Genomic DNA, 25,010 nt, shown 5'->3' with positions numbered 1-25,010 from the left:
GATAAGACATACAGCTCTTGTGGTTAGATGTTAACTATTACCAAGATCTGAGCATTTGTTTTGAGTGGTAAAACAAAAAGACATCACAAGCTAATATATAAACAAGCAAACAAATGCAGGCCATGTGTATTGGGTGACTCAAACTCCAATTACAGCATTTCTGTGCACAGAAATCCAATTAAAACATTTGGAAGCTATTTATATGTATCATTGGATCTACTCTACAGAAAGATTAAAGAATTCATATTCTATCAAAATGAGTGCCTGTGTCACCATGACCTAAATTGTTATAAAAATGTGAGGCAATGGGACAGGATTCACTGAGCTGAGAAACCTCCATTCCTAGGCTTTGAATGTCAGAGCATTGGTTAACACTTATGCTCATCTTTGCCCATTGTCGTCTGATGTTGGCAAATGGGTTATGAAGCACATGAAAGTGGCGATAGAACCATCTGGAATGCCTTTGCCACCATTGCCTTTGATGGATCCCAGATGTTTAATGGACCACATGCTCTCCAGCTGTTCTCTATTCACTTCAGCCACAGCCCTGTTTTCAGGAACATCAAGTGTTCCTTTACTGCAGTCTACATATTTCCAGTTCTCTGCCACCATCACTATGAATGAGAACAAATCATGCCTAAAATATCTTTAAGGTGCCACAAACACCATCTATACAATCAAGGCACTTCAGCTTCCAGATAGGTAGATTTGGTTATTATGAAACGAAGGCTCTTTCTTCACTCTTGTCATGGGAAGTTCCATCTCAGTAATGCTAAAGAGCCACTTTTTCCTGAAAAGTCTGAGGAGAGGATGCATTTCCTAGGAAATCCATCTCAACAGATCATTATTGTCCAAATCCCGTGATCTATAACATCCACTTACACCTCCCTACATCCACAGCTGTTCACTTTTCAGTTTCTCCACAGTAAACTAGTGGGGGGTGGACACAAAACTAAATATATTAATAAAGAAAGAAACTTAAAATCCATTCCAAGCTCTACAGAACCACAAGCTTTCCAGCCACAGTCCCTGCTACTCTTCTCTAGTTGCTTTGCACAACCATTTGTTTGTTTTTATAGTATACCTATCTGCTATTTTTTCACTTTTAAGCTTTGAAGATGTTTTAAAGGCTTTTCTCCTATTTCTTTTTTTCTCTTATTGAAAATAAACTTTTATACACTATATTCTGATTGTGATTTCACTTTTGACAGCTCCTCCCAGTGCCTCCCCGCCTCCTCTCCCATCCCAAGCCACATCCTTTCTGTCTCTCATTAGAAAACAAACAGGCCTCTAAGGGATAATAATAAAATAAGATAAAACAAGACCAATCAAATCGAAATAAAACTAAACAACGTAATAGGAAAAACAAAGAAGATGAGAGGAGAAGGTAATCCATGAGCAAAACATATACACAGCTTGGCACACACGAAAATTCCATAAGAAACTACTAAACCAGAAGTCATAATATAGACACAAAGGACTTGTAAGGTTAGAAATGAGGGAGAACACGGAGAAGAAGAATGGGAGGAGGAAAAGACGGAGGGGAAGGAGGAAGAGGAAGGGGAAGGGGAGGAAGACAAGAAGAAGGAGGAGGAGGAAGAAAAGAAGAAGAGAAAGAAGAAGCAACAGCAGTAACAGCAGCAGCAGCAGACCTCACACAATTATGAGACAAAGAACCTGTTTTTACATCTAAGAATTCATCACACCCCATGACTTTACTTAATGCAGTTCGCTTAGCAAAGCTTTCTTTGACTCCAAACCAGGGTAACCCCTATCTAGTTCCTGTCTTTTTCTTTATTGACCTTAGCAGTGTCACAGTTTGTCATTGTCTATGTGCTCATTCAGTATTTGTATCTCAGACACTGTCCACATAGGACCAGTGTCTACCAGATAATAGAAATCCAAATGATTAATCAATAAAGAACAATGTGGAATTCTGCAAGGCATAAGTCTTTTTAGGCACACACACTGTCGTCGCAGGAAAATCTTGAGCAGCCCCACCTTTTCCTAATTCTCATCTCAGACAGTGGGTAACTAGAGACCCAGCCATCATGAGAGCATTTCTGTTTCATATTATCATCGGCTGCTATACTTGAAAGCAATTCAATCCATGTGTAAGATTCCATAAGGCAAGCTGTCCTGAGACAAAAGCAAAACGCCTTAGTTCTAAATCTGCTACCCTCTGTGTCTTTTTAAAATCTGCCCTATTTGTGGCACTGACGATACTTGGGATACCTCAGTGATGAGACAAATATGTTCACCAGCAGCCTCTGCCACCAGCCTCCACCAGCTTCTTCTCATTTCTCTATTAGCTTAGAAGGCATGGGCATGCAAGATCTCCCAAAACTTACAGGTATTCAGAGAGTCAAGGCTGGTTCTCAGTGTGATCATGAAGAGTTGGATGGATCACAAAGCAAGCAAAAGACTCAACAATAAATTATAACAAAAGAGTATTTGGCCATAAAAAAAAAACTAAATTGTGACATGTACTGAAATGCAGAGGAACCTGGGAAATGTTGCGCTAAGTCAAAGAAACCAGGCACAAAAGATCATGTAGTACATGATTCCATTTACATAAAGCATCCAGAAGAGACAAGTCTGTATATAGAAGGAAAGCAGATTTGGGGTTTTGTATAGTTAGAAAGATGGAAGAACAGGGAGGGACTGCTGACAAATGATGGGTTTGTTTGGGTGTTTTCAGAGTAATGATTAGACAAGTTATCGTTATGTGACTTTGTAAAGATAAAAACCACTGGACTGTTTATTATGTAAAGTGTGGATATTGAGAGTAAGTGAATTGTAGCTCAATATAAGACAATAAACTGACATTGGGACATATGATTGACATGTATAAAAATGTCAAATTTCTGAATACATATGATGCTGATGTTTGGCTCTTAACTATGGTTTTTTCCCAGTTTATAGTGATCTTCCAGAATGCTGCAGAGTTCTTCTGTCTGTAAAATTCCACAGAGCCCTGAACATGTATCTGAGAAGCCTTTTGGACCAAGGCAGGAGCTACGGGCAGTTCTGGTGGCTCTAACCTACCACAGGAGCTATTTAAGCCAAGGAGCAACCGGAATGAAAACCTTCCAGAAAACTCCACACTTTCTGTTACCCTAGATACCATCCAGTAACCTTTGTATGCCAACTCTTGCCTGAAAACCCACAATAACAAGCAACCTCTAGTTGTGTTTCTGCAGTTCTTCAAGAGACCTTGCGGTATTTGCTGCTTTCTGCAGCTGAGTTGGTCTCTAAGCCAGCACAGAGTAATATGACTTGTGACCTCTTGTGAAATGCTTGGTATTTGTCCTTCAGGGAAAACATTAACTCCTACTAATTGGACTAATAGCTAAATAGAGTGATCCCAGCCTGCCCTTACTTGTGGATCACAGGAACAGTTCTGAGACTCCTTTGCCTTTCCACATGCACTCAGGGGGAGTACATACATGCTTGTCTCTGTTTTTAAAGGAAAGGAAATGACCAGAGCACTTAAATTCCCACCTTGTAACTGCTAGCTAAGTTGTTTTTTCTTCTCTCTTGCTCCTTCAAAGGAATCAATCTTTCCTGGACTTATTTTCTTGCCCAGGGTATTGATGATGGGAATATGGGAACACAAGCATTTTTCTTTTTTTCTTTTTGTTCTTTCAGAAAAAATTAAACTTCAGGTTCTTCTTTCCTGGATTTATCAACACAACTAAATTGTAGTTAACATTAGAGAAAGAAAGAAGGGTTTAAAAAGGTAATGTTGTATAAGAGAGTCCCGTGAAAGCTAGCTAGAGCCCAGTTGTAAATTTGTTTTTTAGAGGCATATTTTTGAACCATCTCTAGGCACAGCAGAATTATGGCTTCTGTCCTTGGTCTGTAGAGTCATGCTCTGATTTTAAAATAAGGAGCCACATGCTACCTGGGAGTGGAGAACACTGACACAAAAGGCCCATCTTTCTTCTGAGAAGCTAAGAGGGCAGTGTCTAGCCAACGTCTCTGTGGTTCTTTAACTCTGGTTTGGATCAGAGTGCCTCTCCCTCTGTGATTGTTAGGGAATGGAATGTAAGGTTATGACTATGAAATTCTCTGCAATTCCAAGACCAGTTCTGCTGTAGCCAGGCTTCTAGTGTTCCTGTCAGCTCCAGTCTGATCCAGTCTCCCTCCAGGGCACACCATCTGCTGGCCAAACCTCTGGGATGGCTCAGAAATAGTCCCACCAGCAGCAGCAGCCTGGACACTGGCCTTTGAAGCAGTTTTCAATGAGCTAAAGATAACTGAATGGGGCTCCATCCTGCCAATCAGCAATCAGTGGCTGTGGTATGGGGGAGGGAGGAGGCAAGAAGGGAAAGGAATTCAGTTTAAGTCTCCAGCAATACATATTGCATACTGAGAATACCCCCACACAGCACACACACACACACACACACACACACACACACACACACACACACACACCATACCCAGCACACTTCCCTTCTCTCATCTCCTGACTCTCTTGCTTCTGAGAGTTCCCTTAGTTTCCCTAGACAATTTCACCTTTATTTTTCCCATATGTGTTTAAGACTTTATGTAGACATATGAAACATAGGAATCACAAATGAGAGAAAACGTAGCATGCCTCCTCCTAAGACTCACAGCTTAGCCTCTCTGACAGTATACACTGACATCAAGTATACTGAGAACTTATGTTAGTCTAAAGCAGTGGTTCTCAACCTTCCTAATGCTTCGGCCCTTTAATACAGTACTTTACATTGTGGTGCACCCCCAACCATAAAATTATTTTTGTTTCTACTTCATAACTGTAATTTTGCTACTGTTGTGAATCACAATATAAATATGTGATATACAGGATATTGGATTTGTGACTCTTGTGAAAGGGTCATTGAAACTCCCAAAAGGTCACGACTCACAGGTTGAGAACCATTGGCCTAGAGTAACACAAAATGCCCTAAGTCAGTACCTGCTTTATAATAAAGTGTCTGTCCCATGTGGTTTATTAAGTGATGTACTGACATCAAAATTCAGGATGGTTGTATGAATTCATTTCCATGCCATTGTAACTCTGAAACACTATGTTGAATCATCAAAATCAGAGACTGTCTACATGGTGAAATATTCTCCTATCCTGAGCAGATAGCTGTATGATTTTGGTAAATGTGTATATCTATGTACCTAAGCCCAAAACCCAGTTTAAAAAGTTTCAAAAAAATCTATTTCCTCATGCCTCTGTGTTAATTCTTCTACTTCCATACCTAACAACTGTCGACCTATCCTCTAGAGTTTCACCCTTTTAGAGAGGTCATACAAAATATGATCACCAGCTTCTTTAAAAAAAAAAAGATTTATTTATTTATTTTATGTCTGTGAGTACACTGTAGCTATCTTCAGACACAAGAAGAGGGAATTGAATCCCATTACAGAGGGTGGTGAGCCACCATGTGGTTGCTGGGAATTGAACTCAGGATCTCTGGAAGAACAGTCAGTGCTTTTAACCCCTGAGCCATCTCTCTAGACCCCACCAGCTTCTTTTTTTGTTCTTTGATCTCTTTGAGTTCATAAGATGAAGAAAATTGAAGTGAGAATTAAGAAGAACGTGTGGGAGACCTCATATTATTGCTAAGTCAGGGGAAAGCATGCATTGTAGATCCTCAGTAAGGCACTGGGCCACAATACCACCACACTCTGAGGACACAGAGAACCAGTGCAGAAATACCAGGCTTGGGCATCAGAGATGCTGTGATCTTGGCTCTGTAGTCTACACAACCAACTAAACATCTATGAAGCTCAACTATCCTCATATACTCTGCCCAGTGCATAGTTCTGATGTGAGGAATTCATTAATATACAAAGGTCATGACATAGGGCTAGACTGGCTTTCAAAATGGTTCTTCCCCATCATTAGAGAATGGTAGTTACTGCTGGATAGAAAGTCATTTAAATCACATTTTGTTAAGACAAATAGCATAAGGAAAAAATATAGTACATCTTAATAACTAAGTGATTGACTCTAAACATTGACTCATTAAATTTTAAAGAAGAATGTGTCTCAGAGACACACTATGATGGGGGTGATTTGTTTAGTATAGTTAGATGAACACTGCTCTATTTCCTTGCTAAAGGGAAGGCACTTTTTTCTTTTCTTTCCTTTCTCTTTTTCTAGTTTATGATTCTGTTTGCTTTGCCTAATTTTACTTCTCACTCAGCAGTTCTCAGTTATGACTGGACATTCACACCAGCTAGAAAGTGTTTAAAAATTACTTATGCCTGGGCCTGAGCCCAGAAATTGACTTCACTAGTCAGAGAAGGTTTCTGGCTAAGGGGGATGGCAAAGTTGCCCTTGGTGATAGCAATGCATAACCTGTGAGAAGAGCACACGAGTGAATTAAAACACCATCTGTTTGGGAGGCTCTAGGCAATGATCTCTCAGTTGTAGGCTAAATTGTCTTCACCAGTACACGACTTAGACAACTTAGAAAGACATACACTGACGAACCCACCTATGTCATGACTTGGTCCTTCTTCTAGTAGTTAGATAATTACATGCTCATGCAGGAAGGCTCCTTGTGAGTGACAGGAACTGTCTCCATTTGGAAAGAGCCTCTCCTCCACCTCCAGTCCTTCTGATGCCTCACCAGCTCCTAGTCAGAGTTAGGTGTCTAAATACATGGCCTAGAGCAGTGGGTGTGTGTCTCATGAGTATGAGTTGCAAGATGGTGCAGGCTGTTCCTCTAACTAAAAGTTCTGCCTACTTGTGAAGCCTAGACAAGCCTCGAGTCTCTTGCCCTCTCTGGTCTTCAAACAGTTTGTAGAATGAAAAAAGTTTATCTTAGGAATGCTAAGGAATTTTCCAGGAATTTTCCAGTTACCATAATGTTGCAATTTTTATGACTAACAGAATAATAATCAAATTACTTTATGTCTTGTTAACTTAATTGTTAGTGCTTAAACAAAGAAAAAAAGCATCTCATAAAATGAGAGTTTGGTTTTTTATTAAAATCGACACATACATGTAAATAATATATTTGTTTGAGGCGTATATTTAAGCTATATTTCCCAATAAATGTAAGGCCTCACTCTGTACTTTGTAGATGGTACTAATAGATATTTAATCAAGGATTTGCTGCATTCGTAAACCATAATTCCTAGCTGATGTGAATGTCCAGCCATACGTTACTGGCACCATGCTAGTTAATTGATTTACTGATTGACTAGCTGTCTTATAAAATGGAGCATGCCATTAGCTGTTACCCTATGAAACTCGGGAGACTTGAGTGATGTTCGTATCCCTGGGAAAAAAATCACTTAACTACAAGTGCCAGAAGAAACTTCTACTCTGGAATTAAAGGAGAGTTTGTTTAAAGAAAGGAAAACAACTTTAAATAGTACAATAAATATTTTCCTCTGCTTGGGGGTGACCTGTGCTCAACCTCTGCCTTGTGAAAATACTGTCTTCAAGCCTGTGGTTTTGCAGCACGTCAATAATTCTGAAGAGTCTGTCTGCATTCAGCCGCTGGCCACTTCCAAGCCACATAAGCCTCTCTTGATCACTTTTCTACCATAGACATCCACACAGTCACTAGGCCCCTCTTTCTCTTTAAAGTTGAGTTCTCTTTCTTTTATGACAACTCATCTTTTTTTATTTAATTTAATTTAAATTTTACTTATTCACTTTACATCCTGCTCACTGCCTTCCTTCTGGTCACCCCCTCCCATAATTCTTCTTCCCTCATCCCCATTCCTTTCTCTTCTAAAGGGGTGGGAAACCCCCGGGTATTCCCCCTCCTCCTGGCACTTCAAGTCTCAGTGAAGCTAGGTGCTTCCTCTTTCACTGAGTCCAGACAAGGAAGCCCAGCTAGTAGAACATATTCCACATATAGGTAACACCTTTTGTGGTAGTCCCTCTTCCCATTGTCCAAACACTGAATGTGAGAAACAGGAAATTTGTGTCCCAGGAGGAGGCTTACTGGGGCCACACTAACATGCATTTTTATCTATGCTATGGAAGCCAGATCTTTAATTAATGGCACCCTTAGTCAACACAGTCTCATATGAAGTCTAGCCTGAACATGTGCTACATATGAGTGGAGGGGCCTAGGTTCCAGTCCATGTATGTTCAGACTCTGAGAGCCTATGTCCAGCTTAGTTAACTCTGTTGGTCTTCCTGTAGAGCTCCTATCCCCTTTGGGACCCGCAATCATTCTATTCTTTTGTAAGAGTCCCAAGCCCTATCAACTGTTTGGCTATACCTGTATCTGTCTGAGTCACTTGTTAGGTGGAGCCTCTTAGAAGACAACATGCGCCTGTCTGCAAGCATATCAGAGTGTCATTAATAGTGTTAGGGATTGGTGCTTGCCCATGGGATGGGTCTCAAGTTCAGCAAGCTATTGATTGGCCATTCCTTCAACTCTTCTAGAGTTGGAAGAAATTTGGATCAGTGAAATTATATATATATAAAGTAAGAGTCACTATTAATTGAGTTTATTGATCTAATCAACTGCAGAGGCTTGAAGACAATATTAATGATGTAATAAAAGTATCCACACACAGGAGGTTAAATATAGCCTCTGGGAGATGACACAGACTCCCTGTTAAACAAGGTATATTATATAGTTCTCTAGCTACAGTTAATGATACACTTGAAATTCTGTTATAAGCTATTTTATAAAAGAATAAGGCAGGTCTGGAAACGTAGTTCTGTAATAAAGCACTTGCCTAGTTCGTGTGAGACCCAGGTTCAGCAGACATAGATAGATAGATAGATAGATAGATAGATAGATAGATAGATAGATAGACAGACAGACAGCAAGACTAGAATAAGGTAGAATTTGGTGTATTAGATTCTTTGCAAACTTCCTAGAGCATCACCATCACTCTGGTACTGTACTATCCGGAAGAAACAAGAGCCCCCCCCCCCAAAAAAAAAAAACAAAGTGAAAAATTCTTTAAACAAAGGCTAGTCACACTTACCAAACACTGAATGTGAGAGACAGGAAATCTGTGTCCCAGGAGGAGGCTTACTGGGGCCACACTAATGGACATTTTTATCTATGCTATGGAAGCCAGATCTGTTATTCATGGTTCCCTTAGTCAACACAGTCTCATGGTGAAATACTGCAGACTTAATGGCTTGAGTAACAGAAATCTTTCACAAACAGATTCATCAACTGGAAAGTCCAAGGTCAGGGTACCAGCATGGCCAGTTCCTGCTGATGCTCTCTTCAGAGCTTCGCAAGTCCATATACATGCCCATGACCACAGCTCTCTCTCCCACTTCCTAGAGGAATTCCAGTCCATAGGTCTTCTATGTCCTGTGTGCCTAATTTGAATACTTGGGAAGAAGAGACAGGAGGATCAGGAATTTAAAGTCATGCTGGTTACAGTGTGTTGAAGGCTGATCTTGTCTATATAAGACCTTATCTCAAAAGAAAAGAAAACAAATAATGAAATCTATACGATAAAGACCCTACCTGGACCCATTTAACCTTGAGTACTCTTTAAAAACTGTATCTTCAAACTTGGCCACTGTGGAGAACAGAACTTCAAAATGTGAATTAGGAGAAATACTCTCTCAGTTCATAGCAGTGAGACAGGAAGCCACACATATGGTCCTTGCAGTGGTTTTAAATATGCTTGGCCTATTGGGCGTGGTGCTGTTAGGAGGTGGGGCCTTATTGGATGTTGTGTAGCCTTGTTTGACTAAGTGTGTCACTGTGGAGGTGGAGCATTGAAGTCTCACATATGTGTTCAAATCTGGCCATTGTGATCTAGACCCTCCTCCTGGCTGCCTGCGGACGACACTCTTCCCTAGGCTGCCTTTGGATCACGATGTAGAACTCTCAGCTCCTTCTCTAGCACCATGTCTGCCTGTATGCTGCTGGGCTTCCTGCCATGATGATAATGGACTGAACCTCTGAAACTGTAAGCCCGCCCCAATTAAATGTTTTCTTAGTCATGGTGTCTCTTCAAGGGATAAAACCCTAACTAAGACAATCCCCAAATTCAACAGTTAGTTTTATTCTTTAAAAATAATATCTTAGGGTTTCTGTTGCTCTGATGAAATACCGTGAGCAAAAGCAAGTTGGGGTGGAAAGGGTTTATTTGGCTTAATTTTTTATCACGGAAGGAAGTCAGGACAGGAACTCAAACCTGGAGGCTAGAATGGAGGGATGCTGGTTACTGGCTTGCTCAGCCTGCTTTTTTCTTTTAGAACCAGGACTACCAACCCCAGAATAGCATTACCTACAATGGGCTGGGCCCAGCCCAATCAATCACTAGTTAAGAAAATGCCTACAGATCTTAAGGAGGCATTTACTCAGCTGAAGCTCCCTCCTCTCTGATGATTCACATGCACACCCTAGGAAACCTATAGTGCCTTTAAGAGCAGCTGGATTCAAATGTGACCCTTGGTGCAAGACAAGAGTGGACCAGAGGACATTTTCCCTGAGTCACCCATGGGCCGGTTCTCAGGGTGGTTTACTCAGCCGGCCTAGCCTGTTAAAGCGCCCTGAGGAATGCACTGCCTTTAGCATTCACTGATAAAAATCAAAATACCTACAAAGCCAGAAACGGCTCCTCAGTTAAGAAATATTTCAAGCCCTGGTGTTTGCAGACAACAGGAAGTAGTCGTTTAGCACAGGAAACTCTAAGCTCCTTCACCAAATGGTAAAAAGTACCCATTGGGCTGAAGTCAGGAGATTGCTGGTCTCACCCCTGCTTTGCCACTGATTCGCCTGCTGAAGGCATGACTCTGTTTTCTTATCAGAGAATGAGGCAAGGTTGGAACGGGGCATCTCAAATTCTATTACACATAAGACTTCGTTATGCTGTTTATTTTCAGTGTAAGCTTTCTGACCTGTAGCCTACACCACCTCCAACACACACACACACACACACACACGCCATCACCACCACCACCACCACCACCACCACCACCAACAACAACAACAACAACAACAACAAACAAACAAACAAACAAACAAACAAACAAACAGTTCTGTTTTCCTTACTGGAAAGCCCAAAGTCTGGCTCTCAGCATGGCCAGTTACTGATGATCCTCTTTTCTGGGCAAGGTCTCCCCAGCACCAGTTTTGTGTTTTCAAGGTCCCATCTAGGCCAAGTGTGATGTTATCCCCAGATTTCTGATGCATCCAAAACAGCTTTTTCAAAAACCAGATATCCTTTGCTTACATTATGCACCCGTGGACCATATCAATATTGAAAGCGGTGGCCTTCATCTTGCAGGACCTGATCTTTTCTTCATCAATGTGTTCAAAGGGTGCCCTAGGGTGAGAGAGGACTGCTTGGAATATTGTCTGTTATTCTTTCAAAGCCCTCTGCTCTCCTCTTCCTGCTCAGAACCTGAGTTTCAAAACCCAAGATAGAAACTAGGACCTTCTGAGAGCTTCACTGATATGGCTTCTCTCCAACTCCATTTCCAAAGTCCTGAGTGTTTGGGCAAGACAATTTTTGTTTTCTTTTGTTTTGTTTTCTGTACAAGGTACTGTATCCACTGTGATCGTATTACTAATTGATCAGAATATCGTGTGTGTGTGTCAAAGGCACCCTGCTGTGAGCACCGGTTTCCAGTTAATGTGAACATTGCTTAAGACACTCTCCTGGTACTGAGGATGCTACACTTGGGGTGTGACTCTGTGAAGGCTAAATGATGGAAACTTAGTATTTAATCAGCCTAGTTCTCAAACTCGAAACGCATAAGCACAGCATCAGCATGTGGTTTTCTAGTTATCTAGTGGTGATTGAATACTGGCTCTGAACTGACATTGATTCCAGGAAACCCTAACAAGCATTGTGGCCCTCCAGATAAAAGAGGGGGCCTATGGAGGACATGTGATTAATGAGTTTTGGCTTAAGTGTGACTCAGAGTAGATCCAGTGGTTCCCTGAACAACCCTTCCTGTGGTTTTTTCTGTAGTTCCAGAATGTATAATTGGAATATATGTATATATATATATATATATATATATATATATATATATTTTAGAAATTGGAAAAATCCCCATATTGATTACTTGACCTGTGGAGTGAGGGCTATTGTGGTTGAAAAGGCTGAATGGAAGCCACTGGAGTCACCTCTATCAGGAAAAATAGTGAACTAAAAACATTATTGCATCACTAGAAGAACTGCAGAAATTAGTGCCACCATCAAAGACCGAATGGTGCAGGAGTGATGGTTTCTTCCATACCTCCCTTTAACTCCTCTATCTGACCTGTGAGTAGATGGGTCAAGGAGAATGACAGTTACCTATTGCAAACTTAATCAAGTAGTGACTCGGATTGCAGCTGCTTTAGTTGAGCAGATTAAGTTAGCTGATACATGGTATGCAGCTATCGATCTAGCAAATGTCCTTTCCTCAGTACATGTCCATAAAGACCACCTGAAGTTTTTTTGCTTTCAGCAGTGTACTTTAATAATTTTTACCCCCAAAAGGTAACTCTCCAGCCCTGTGTCAACAGTGAGTTTGAAGAGATCTTGATTATCTGTCACTTCTACAAAATATCACATTGGCCCCCTATATTCATGATATTATGCTGATTGGACCAAGTTAGCAGAAGGTAGCAACCACTTTGAACTCATTGATGAGAGCTGCTTAACTTGTGAAGAAAACAGTGAAGAAAGGAGAAATGATGGCCTCTGCAGGGTGTTCTCAGTGGGCCTCTTGCAGGTGAGGAAGCTTTCTTCAGTTGATACATCATCCTAGAATGGTACCTCAATGTCACTGTCACTGTCAAGTGTCCACTGTCTAAGCAGTACCAGTGAAGACCTGTCCTTGAGGGAAGGTCACAGCTAGGAGTGGGGCAGACCACCACATAGCAGTTGTTTTTACTTTCTGCACAGAAAGTTAATGAATATAGCTTGGAGTCAGATGAATTAATCTTTTACGTTTCTCTGTTTGTTTTTAAATCTTGTACCAATAGCTTACTAGACAGAACAGCCAGCAGCTTTCCCTGTGGTAAACCAGGGCTCAGAGTGCTACCTTTGTAAAGCAAATGTGGAGAGGCATTATAACGGGGCTTGATTGGTGCTTGATTCTGCATTAGCTTTAACACATTGCTTCAAGGTGTGTGTGTGTGTGTGTGTGTGTGTGTGTGTGTGTGTGTGTGTGTGTGAGAGAGAGAGAGAGAGAGAGAGAGAGAGACAGAGACAGAGACAGAGACAGAGACCGAGGCAGACAGAGACAGAGATACAGAGACAGATAATGCGTAATGTGTGTACATGCTATAGCATGTATGGATGTCTGAGAATGCCCAACTTTGATTTTTGACTTCCATCCTTATATGGGTTCTGGGAACCAAACTCAGGTCATGTGACTTACATCATCCATCAACAAAAGCCTTTCTAGGTTGAGCCAACACATTAGCCATCTATACCTATCTTTCATTAGGAGCATCTCTAAAGTAAAAGCCCATCCTCGTATCCTGCTTGATGAAAATTTTCCATTCAAGTATTTTCCTTTCAGTGCACAGAGATTGGACAGAGTTTAGTCACAAAATTGCAGCTTGGAAGAACAGTTCTTCGAAAGATCTATTACATAACATAGTGACTCTAGTTAGTAATATTTCATTCTGTTTTGTAACAGTAAAATTATGTCTGTGGGTGTTTTGCCTACATGTATATATGCATAGCATTTGTGAGCCTGATGTCCAAAGAGGCCAGAGAAAGCATCAGAGCCTCCTGGAAATGCAGTTACATGTGTTAGAGAGCTACCATTTGGGTGCTGAGAACTGAACCCAGGTTTTTGTGAGAAGAGCAAATGTTCTTAACCATGGAGCCATCCCTAGACCCCTTGCATTTTGTTCCTAAAAATTATGGAGAGGCTAGATTTTAAGTCTTATCACAATAAAAATAAAAACTTGTGAGGTAATTAGCTGCATGTGTTAATTATTTAATTTTTATTATTACACAATATTTCAAAAGTCATATTGTACATGCTAAATATGTCATTTAATTTAATTTAAGCTTTTAATCTCTCAACTAAAAAGGCAAATATCTAAAATGTATCTAATTGGATATTTTTGAAGGCTCAGGAAGGTTTTGTTTTGTTTTCAAATGAGGAAAGATAAAGACTGTTCTCCATGTATTTGGGATTTCTTCCTTTTAATTTTTAGTCAGTCTCTTAACATGAAATCATTGAGTGGAAGCAGAAAAGTTAATGGCTTACAGTTCAAGCAAATGTATTAGACTTGTGTTTTCATACCAAACCTTTCCTGCTATCAGACAGAAGATGTAAATGTTAGACGTGAGAGTCAAAAGCACAGCCTGGTATACACATCTGAAAGTTACACGAAGAGACAGATAGCACAGCTGAAAGGCAGAGCGATGAAGAGCAGCAGAAAATGCTGCTACTGCTGTAAGCCAGCTGGAAAACCTGCACAACGTTTCACCAAACCGAGGTTTCATCTCCTTTGGCACCAGCTCTTGAGCTAAGGAATTAATGCATTCTGGTGTCTATAATCAATTATGAGTATAATGTTAAAAAGCAGTTAATTAGAGTGATCATACACTTTTATTAGGACTAGTACCCTATTATTCATGGACAGGACTTAAACCCAGGTCTGTGTCCTGGTAACAGGGTATCATTTTTATTCCATGTTATTTTTCTTTATTCCTTTTAAGAGAACTTATGCAATAGAGAACTTTGAGAAGTTAGCTAAAATACCCCTAAACCAAACTGTCCTAGAAATAGAGTTAGTACTTTCTCCACAGATATACTATACCACTCTTTGTAAACAAGATACAGATTTAGAATCTCAGGCTGTTGGGGAATATATTAATGTATTTAGAACATATTACTGCTGGAGAAATTAGGCTGGCTTAGATTGAAACTTTTCTACTTTCGGTATTAGACACATTTTACGCCACATTATGTCTCCTATAGGCTTAGATACATAGTTCCTTCACATCGAAAAGTCTTCCTACATTAGCTACAAATAGTCTCACAACCATCCCTCAGCTATAAATGTATGTATGTACCCTTTGAGAAAGCAGATCCTTCCAGGTCGTAAATCGGAAGTAGGACTGTGAATTTCCTCTTTTAAGTCCTTAACTTGTAGTAAGATTGGTCAGACAGAAGAGTGAAACCATAAAAAGAAGACCAGAGGAACGTGACCAGCGTAATCTTCTCAAAGTGATACCTGAAGCAGGTGACCTTTGGCTCCAGCCCAATTGCCCCTTATTATCTATAAGTTACATTTCCATAGCGCCAGCTAACCATGAATTAGAATTATTTGAAAAGAGGTGCATCTTCCCTGAATACGAATATTTTCTTATCACTATCCATCAATGAATTATAACAGCTATTTATGCAGCATATGCACTATACTAGGAATCTAGAAATGCTTTAATTGTGCAAGTGTGTGTTCATAGGTTATATGAAAATACTTGCAATGTATGCAAGAGTATCTACAGAGTTGTGGCTGTGAATGATATTCTTCCTTTCCTAGCCATCACAGTCCTAATCAGAGTTGGCAGGGGATATGGGGAAGGTGGGGGAGGGCTCCACTAGTATATGATGTTGTTTGAGACACGGATTCTTTTGTTGGCCTTTTCTGACCAGATCACAAGAGTCTGGAACCTCGGCGATAACAGGAGAAGACTGTACAAGAGTGGTGGTACTTTAGTTAATCAACATCAAGAGTTGTTAGGTTCCCGAGTCACTTTATAATTAAAATAGCAACATATCAGTAGAACAAATTCCAGAGCCAATTCTGCCTCTAGCCCTCGGCAGCCAAACTGTGCTGTCTGGGAGACTGTAAATTCCATAATAGAGCTTTCTTTCTTCCAAGAGGGTCAGAAAGTCTCCTTATGTGCTGACCTCTGGGAACTTCTCAGTCTGAGCTGCCAGTGTGAGTTGGTGCTCAAGATCAGCTTCATTGACGCTGTTAAGACAGGACCAAAAGTACAATGGTCACGTTACCATGGTGGACTTTACATGGCTTTTGTGAAATGTTCCAACACCTACCAACCTGGGCCCAGTAGCCTAAGAGAAGGATCTTTCAGGACTCCAAGTCCATGAGGTGAATAGTGTAGTGCCTGTGTATTAACTAAGGCTCTCAGGAAAAACAGAACCAATGAAATGAGAGACAAAATGGAGACAGGGAAATGGAAGCAAGGAAGGAGACATGGGAAAAGAAGGAAGCAGGAAGGAGAGGGAAAGGGGAATTTCTAAACAAGTTACTCACATATTGATGAAATCTAGAAATTCAAGATCATCAAGGTAGATTAGCAGGCTGAAAACCTATGGAAATTTTTCAGTTACAGTTTAAGCCCCAGGGCTGGCAGGAATCCCTTATTTTTCCCTCAAGGCTTCCAACTAATCATATTGTAGAAAAATCTGCTTAGGAAAAAAAAAAGTCCTTATTAAAAGTGTAAATGTTAAACTCATCTAAAAAGTTCCTTCGCAACAATATCCAGACTAATGTTTGTCAAGAGAGTGTCCTTCCCTCCCCTAGTTGACTTGTGAGGCTAATCGTGGCTAACGTGTTCTTAGAAGCAATAGCAGGCAATGCTACTAAAACTCAGACTAGTTTTTTTTTTTTTTTTTTTTTTTTTTGCCAAGTGTTGCCACCATTTAAAGTCGTATTTGTGTGTGTTCATCTCACCTATTTAGCTAGGAAAGTATGGGTAGCCAGCCTCACAGAGGCCAGCAGGCTGTCCCACGGTTAGGAGCTCCAGAGCTAGTGTCTGGCCCAGGCTGCTGGTGGGTAAACTGGTCTGTATTGAAAGGACATAGCGCCTGATGAGGTAGCAGCTTTACGAGGCATGACCACATTTCCACAGACATAGTATAATGCCGGTTGTCAGGAAACTCTGTATTTCACAAATTGGGGCAAAATCCCAAACCTCATAAATAAAAGCAAGGCAGGTTACTTATAATTATACTGATTACCCTTCCAGAACACTTTCTGAGGCCAGACACCAACACATAAAGTTAATGTATCCATTTCTTACATGGTGCTTTTCCTGGCCTCTGCTTTTCAGTAAAATAGAAAGTGACTGCCCATATGTATTTAAATGGTACCTTTCATAAACGCATGACACTTTATGTGTGCACATGTGCCTGTGTGCCATCTGGATTAACTCAAGGTTTGTTAAGGGTTTTAAGTCAAATTTGCCATATTCTATAGACACTCAAATTAGAACTCATGACAATTTTGTCAAAGAAGATAGAAGAAATAGATTTATTGGCCGGGGAGTGGTAATTCCAAATATGATGATAACTGGGTGTATTCATACTAGCAGGTAGAGTATGTTTTATTTAAGTGTGGTAGATGGTGTCATTTATCACTATTACAGTGCAGAAGTTTGAAATGTCTACCAGAGAATCACAAATAATAGCCTGAGAGGCCAATACTCAAGCAGCTGACCTTGTGAAAATGGCAGGTGGGCTCAGAAGATTGGTGCTTGGGGCCTTCTCGGTTCTAGGCGCTGTCAAGAAAGATGGGAAGTTTCAATAGACAGTGTGACTGCAGTTCCTGGAACAACAACAAAAAACTCCTTTCTTTTTTTTTTCTCTCTTAAAGATTTATTTATCATACGTCTGTGAGTACACTATCTTCAGACACACCAGAAGAGGGCATCAGAATCCATTACAGACGGTTGAAAGACACCCTGTGGTTGCTGGGAATTGAACTCAGGACTTCTGGGTGAGCAGTCAGTACTCTCAGCCGCTGAGCCATCTCTCCAGTCCCCCAAAAATCCTTTCCAGCAGTTACTGTACCACCTCAGGTTTCTGGATTTTTGCTCACCATGTTTGAAAGTGCCTATTCCAGCAAAAAACCCAGTGCAAATAATCAAAGCCAAACTTAGCAAATCTGTCCTGTGAGTTCTAGGAAACACTTCCAAAGGAAGAAGGGGAAATCTGACCCCAGATGAATTAGAACAGATAGGGTGAGGTTTTGTCTTAACTCTTGTCTCCATTATCAAAAACTCACCCTTGTAGTCAGTACCAAGGTCACAATAAACTGTGTTTCCTACATACTATATATCTCAGATATAATACTATAAATAAATATATAATAGACACTGTGGTCTTTGAACAACTCTGTTTAGCTTTAGATAAATATAAATAATTGTTCCTGGGTATTCCTGCTAGACCTTTCTGTGAATCCCAAACCTTTTCAAGTCGACTAAATATATGGTGGTGGTGGACACATAAAACTAACACAAGCTCTATACAAGATAATTTATCCTTAGGTCCAAGAGTGTGTAATATAGGACATGCAAACTAGTTAGCCTTGCTCAAATCTCTTTTATAAAATACCATGAGTTTATATGGGCTCTATATTCAGTCTCCTATGTACCTTGCCATCTTTAGATTACTTAAAATTTCTAAAACAATGTTACAGCTTATATACACAGTTATGTTATGTCATTGATGGAAGGAAATGAAGAACAAAGAGCTCAACATGATCAGTATAGATAGATTTTATTTCCAAATGTTTTCAATCAATCACGGCAGAACCACAGATATGACCATACTCATACTATATCTGGTTAAGTCCTAGATTTATATAATAGTGGCAGAAAGGCATGGAAGAGGCCTTTGAAGCAGGAAGCACTTGTCAGGTTTTGGGAGGAGCCTCTGATACAATGTATAAGATGGCCAGAGAAATGACATCTGTGGTTAATAGTGTGGGGGATCACCGTGATGCTGGCTGCTCCATCAGGTATCTTCCAGAGTAGCTGCAAGCCTGGAGATATAAGGTCTGGAAGGAAGATGGTAGCGGTGAAGAAGGCTCATCGTGCTCTTACTTGGAGCCAGATTTAGTCAATGAAAGGATCTGTAGTTCTAACAGTTCCCATGGGGTCAATGTGGGAGGCAGAATGAGTGTTCTAAAATGTGCACACCACTGTATCCTGGATTTGTATGCGTACTCTGTCTTTTTTAAAGACTTGATAACTGTGTTCTGATAAACAACTTAAAGCTTTAAATGAGGTTGTGAGGTATCATACTATCTATGGACAGGTATTTATCACTGCCTGTAAAATTGTGTGCCTGCTGTTGATGAGCCTGTAAGTCCAATAGCACCCCTACCTGCTATCTCAATAGCCTTCCCAGAGAAGCCAGACACACCGTGGGGTAGCCTGCAAAGACCCCAGGTTAGCCCTTACACTTCCACACTGACCAAATACTCTGCCAGCCTTTCATAAACTTTCTGCACATAGACAGCAAAATCTAGTTAAGACAAACTGGAGACAGATGTAAAACACATGATCACTATGCATTCATTAACATATTTTGAATTGTTAGGATGACCTGCTCATTCCACAATGCAGACTTGTATAATGAGTTCACATACCACTGAGAAGTTCAAAGAAAATGGATCTTCTTGGTTTCTCTAAGATTGTTCTGATGTCCCTCACCAGTCTCCTTGCCTCAGGGTAGCTATTGCAGGATGTCGATGTGGGAGGTGGGGGCAGAGGAGACTGGGGAGGGGAGTGTGAGGACTTAGTTTCATCTTAAGTCTTATTTGTCTCAATGTAATATGGACTCATCTTGGACCTTTTAGAACTCTTCCTTCTCTAGACTGAGTTCCAAGAAGGTATAGACCAGTGGTTCCCAACCTTTCTGATGCTGACTCTTTAATACAGTTCCTCATGTTGTGGTGACACCCCAACCATAAAATTATTTCATTGCTACTTCATAACTGTAATTTTGTTACTGTTATGAATGTAATGAAAATATTTTCTGGAGTCAGACAATTGCCAAAGAGGTCGCAACCCACATGTTGAGAACCGCCAGTATAGAGGCTGGCTACCTTGATGTAGCCGAAGAAGGTATATTTCCAGACCTTTATTGTGCTCTGCAAATCCTGGCTGTACTCTTTGGCAGTACAGCTGATCCAGACTGCTTCCTGGCTGAGTTTTGTGCTGGCATTGCTGCTGAAGGCAGGCTGCAGCTGGTCGCACTCATAATTTACAGTGTGCTTCTCTCAGCTCATTTAGGTCTAGGAATTTCCCCTGATGACTCAGTCCTTCCTGAGTCCTCATCAGAGCTGCAGAACCCACCTGGGATCCAACTCCCCCCCCCCAAATGCTACCCCCCCCCCCGCAACAGTTCTCAGATCAGGTGTTTTCTTTGGAATTCCCAGCTCCAGAGTCAATACTCTCCTGATAGGCTGAGCTTCAGAGACTTCCCCTTGCTCTTCCTGGGTCAAATGGGAGTGCTGAAGCTGCCTGTGCTACTTGGAGACATTGCTAAATTCCACACTGTCTCAGTCTACCCCTCCGTTGATTTTACTTCCCAGTTTGGCTTAATTTGCATCCCCACAAAATGTTATTCTGGAGTCATAATTCTCAATACATTAGGTTGTGATCTTATTTGGAAAGAGAGCTGTTGCGAATATTATGAGTCAATAAGAAGTCAAATGAGAGTAAGATGAGCACTTATTCAAAATATAATTGATATCTTTATGGGGAAAAAAAAGAAGAAAACGTGGCTTGGTGGTGCAAGACTGTAATGCCAGCACTTGGGAGGTAGAGGCAAGAAGCACAGTAGGTCAAGGTCATTTACCACTAGAGTTTGCTAACTTCAGTTCGTGAGCCTGAAAGAAGAGCAGCGATGTGAGAAAAGAGACACAGAGAAAAGACTCTAAGGGAACAACTCACACCATGATGGAGACAGGCTGAAGTGCTATGGCCATAAGTCAAGGGCTTCTAGGAATTCGAGTTCAAAGGAAATAAAAATTCACAGAAAGTATGACCTTGCCAGCTCCTCAGTGTAGGACTTCTAACCATAAGACAAATGCTGTGGGGTTTTTGACGCCCATCTTGTGGACCTTCATCGTTGCCACTCTCGAAAACTAAAATTCCATCCAAGACTGAAGTGGAACCTCCTGTGTGCTGCAGCTGACTGCTGACATAAAACAAGAGAAGAACAGTCCTTGAGGGTGAATGCTGGTTCTACAGACAGCAAAGACAGGAATATGTTGGGTAAATGAACCCAAAGCTCAGGCAGTCTATAGTGCCCCATAATATAAGCCAGTGTCTTTCCATATGCACACTTTATGTAGACTTTTAAAAATATGTTCTACGTGGAAATGCCACTGAGCAACGTAGCCTTTTATATAGAGAGACATCAGTGTTCATTCCCTCTGGCTGCTTTTGAACCCATGGAGGAGCTGTTTCTGGTGCGCCCACTTGTACACTCTGCCTTTGTACCAAATCTTGATGGCTTTTTCCACTCTCTGAGAAATTAACACTCAGTATGTAAGTTCAAAGTGTGATTGATAAACACCAAATGACATGCTTTTAGCTTTTAACATTATCAATATTGTATAGTTGAGAAAATAGAAATATTCCCTAGTACAGGACAAGTAGAAAGAACCCTGGGACTTGCTGGCCAAGTAGTGTAGCTGACTTGATGAGCTGTAGGTTCAATGTGAAATCTTGCCCCTGAAAATAAGGTTATAGATAATGCAGAAGTCATCCAGTGTTGATTTACGGCCTCCTTGTGCACATACACTCACCCCCAACACACACACACAAACACACACACACACACACACACACCTCTGCACTTGCCCAACCAATACCTACACCCATGAATGCATATATGTACACATACACTATACAATCTTAGAGAGAACATAAATGTTAAGACAATAATGATTTGTATAAGCCTACAAAATTTCCATTATTCAGGCACTCATCATAGACACAAATCACCATGGAACAATCAGACAAACAAACAAACAAAAAGATTGTGATTTTTCTTTCTTAAAACAGACTCAGTTTCTTAATTGTCAATACTCTGCTTCTATATGGAGATTCTTACACCATGAAAAGGAAACATCTGTAGGGAGAGTTCAAGATACTGGCCAGAAGATTCTTTGCTTCTAAAACTCACCATGAGTTTTAGAATAGAGCAGAGAGACAGCTATATCACGGTCCTTGCAACAAACGCTTGCTAGTGTATGCAATGGTGTCATCGTTTGGAGGCTAATTATGGGATGGATCCCTGAATATGGCAGTCTCTAGATGGTCCATCCTTTTGTCTCAGCTCCAAACTTTGTCTCTGTAACTCCTTCCATGGGTGATTGTTTCCAATTCTAAGAAGGGACAACTTTGGTCTTCATTCTTCTTCAGTTTCATGTTTTGCAAATTGTACCTTATATCTCACTATACTAAGTTTCTGGGCTAATATCCACTTATCAGTGAGTACATATCATTTGAGTTCTTTTGTGATTGTGTTACCTCACTCAGGATGATGCCCTCCAGGTCCAACCATTTGCCTAGGAATTTCACAAATTCATTCTTTTTAATAGCTGAGTAGTACTCCATTGTGTAAATGTACCACATTTTTTTGTATCCATTCCTCTGTTGAGGGGCATCTGTGTTCTTTCCAGCTTCTGGCTATTTCAAATAAGGCTGCTATGAACATAGTGGAGCATGTGTCCTTCTTACCCGTTGGGACATCTTCTGGATATATGCCCAGGGGCCTAGCAAACACAGAAGTGGATGCTCACAGTCAACTATTGGATGGATCACAGGGCCTCCAATGGAGGAGCTAGAGAAAGTATCCAAGGAGCTAAAGAGATCTGCAACCCTGTAGGTGCAACATTATGAACTAACCAGTACTCCGGAGCTCTTGTCTCTAGCTGCATATGTATCAAAAGATGGCCTAGTCGGCCATCACTGGAAAGAGAGGCCCATTGGACTTGCAAACTTTATATGCCCCAGTACAGGGGAACACCAGGGACAAAAAAATGGGAATGGGTGGGCAGGGGAGGGGGGTGAGGGGGGAACTTTTGGGATAGCATTGGAAATGTAATTGAGGAAAATACGTAATAAAAAAAACAGAAAAAAAAAGAATAGAGCAGAGAAGCAGATGGTTCATGCATGGGATAGAGAAACAGAGCAACAGGCATTCTCCACCGAAGAGACATGTAGAATAAATAAACTTCCTATTCTGTCAGTCCTAAGTGCGACATCCTACTGTTCACTTGGTCTTCTCGTTCTGGACTCACTGAGATCGTTAGCCTCTGAGATACTAGGAAAGGAAAGGAAGACTAGAGTACACTCAGCTCCTCTGCGGTATGGAGACTTAATTTTTAAAATAATTATTTGGGATGAAACTTGGGCTATCTTTAATTTCAATCATCTATCTCTTTTTTTCTGCATGTTTATTATTATTTATATTACTATATCATAAAATTAAGTATTTGATGGTCTTACCAAATAAGTCTTTTAAATAAAGCATAAAAGTGTACACTCGGATATAATTCCTTCATTATGATCTTTGCTGGAAGTGAAAAGATTAAGCCCAAGATGTTTTAGGTTAAGTTCCCTCATAAAAAAAAATCTCCATTTGTGTTTCAAAAGTGGTTTGTGAAGGCACATAAGTGAACTTAAGTACTTATGCCATTTCCCTCTTTTGCTTTAAAAACTAAGGAATTTTGACAACTTAAGAAGAAATTGCACCCAACATTTCCCCACAAGAACTGAGAGTTCTGCAAAGGGAGGTATGTATGTATGTATATGTATATATATAGTAACAACAAGAGCATAATAGCATTAGTGGGACAAAGGGGAAACCCTTGAAGACCAGTAGAAATGTCATAAGTGTGTCCCATGCCAAGGTAGGAATGCAAGAACTCTGCCATTCCACATTCCTTCGGCATTTCTGCCTAGAGGTGTGGCCATGTGGTAATAGAGTGGAAGCGATTTCATCAGCTGAACCGGAGCCCTCTTGGCACAGGGTTCTATGTCTCTCTATTCCAGCAAGCAGCCTACCCCCTGGGAGCAAAGCAGGCTGCATATCTGTAATTTCTAATTATAGGACGGCACCCAGACAAGACTTAGCTGGTGGTTGGGAACTACCCTTCATCATTAATCCCTTTACCTGGTACAAGCTCAAGTCCACACATTGGCAAAGAGAACTCATTATTATAGCATTTGGAGGCTTCCATTCAAAACTGGAAGCTTTGGGAAGAACGATGCTAACACATGTGTTTAAAGATCAATAGATATCTACTTATTTGTTCAGAACTAATGTAAAGCAATATAATCCCTTTTATCTTATTAGTATGGTCAGGAAAGAAACACAGTCTGAATGTTTCCAAGGACTAAACTTAATACTTTAAGGCAGCCAACATATGATGCATGGGTTTATAGGTGCCCCTCCTCTTCCTTCTTCACCTGGTCTAGTCACTCTGCAAGCACACCCGTGGCACCTTGGACTGTTGGCACCAATGTATTGTGGTACTAATCTGCGAACTCAAGTGAGCAATTGATTAGAACCTACATGATTTTAAAGGAACCATGAGTAAAAGACGTATGTCAGTGTTTGGTTAATATTGAATGGATGATCCAAAGCAAAGGATATCACAAAGATGAATCCTTTCTGCTATTCTTTAATTATATTTTTCAGAATTAAATGTTACTCTATGAATCTGGGGAGGGTGTAGCTTGGTAAATAAATTGTTTGCTGTTTAAGAGTGAGGGCAGGCAGCCATGGTGGCCTTCCTGTGATCCCAGTGTACAGGAGATAAAGATGTAAGATTTCTAGGGCCAAACTGTCCAGTTTGACTAGATCAATTGATGAACTTGAAACTTAGTAATAAACTCTGCCCTAGTAAAGAAAGTGAAGCACAGTTGAAGAAGATGCCTGATGTCAACCCCAGGCCTGTGGAACACACGCACACACACACACACACACACACACACATTCATGTATACACACACATGCATATACACACATGCATACATACAGAGACACACACTAATGGGCTCCAATACATATACCACTCACATACATACAAACACACACACCTCACCACCACCACACCACCAAATATATACATGTAGAGAAATCTCATCTCAAAAATAAAACTGAAAGTTGAAATAAATGTTATATAAATTCACTCTTTACATTTATATAGCTGAAATTTGGCTAAGGATATACTAATTTGACCATATATGTACCGGTTGTTTTTGGTTGGTTGGTTGGCTGATTGGTTGTGTGTGTGTGTGTGTGTGTGTGTGTGTGTGTGTGTGTGTGT

At 40.6% G+C, this 25,010-nt stretch overlaps 1 protein-coding gene across 10 annotated transcripts in view; it reads left to right on the top strand.

The window, feature by feature from the left end:
• Phldb2 (pleckstrin homology like domain, family B, member 2) overlaps positions 1 to 25,010 on the top strand; it is a 207,369-nt gene that overhangs the window by 56,326 nt on the left and 126,033 nt on the right. Inside the window, exon 2 of one of the 10 annotated variants that reach the window (XM_006521921.4) lies at positions 23,401 to 23,471. The exons of 8 other annotated variants lie outside the window; for them this stretch is intronic. The gene's annotated coding sequence lies outside the window, so the exon portion shown is untranslated. Of the gene's footprint in view, positions 1 to 17,528; positions 17,652 to 23,400; positions 23,472 to 25,010 lie in introns of those variants that run through there. One more of the 10 variants, XM_030249019.1, reaches the window with a different exon arrangement.

Source organism: Mus musculus, chromosome 16 (genome assembly GCF_000001635.26).
Source record: "Mus musculus strain C57BL/6J chromosome 16, GRCm38.p6 C57BL/6J".
Lineage (NCBI taxonomy): Eukaryota > Metazoa > Chordata > Mammalia > Rodentia > Muridae > Mus > Mus musculus.
Note: the sequence above shows the minus strand (reverse complement) of the source record. Positions and strands in the feature narration are given on the sequence as shown.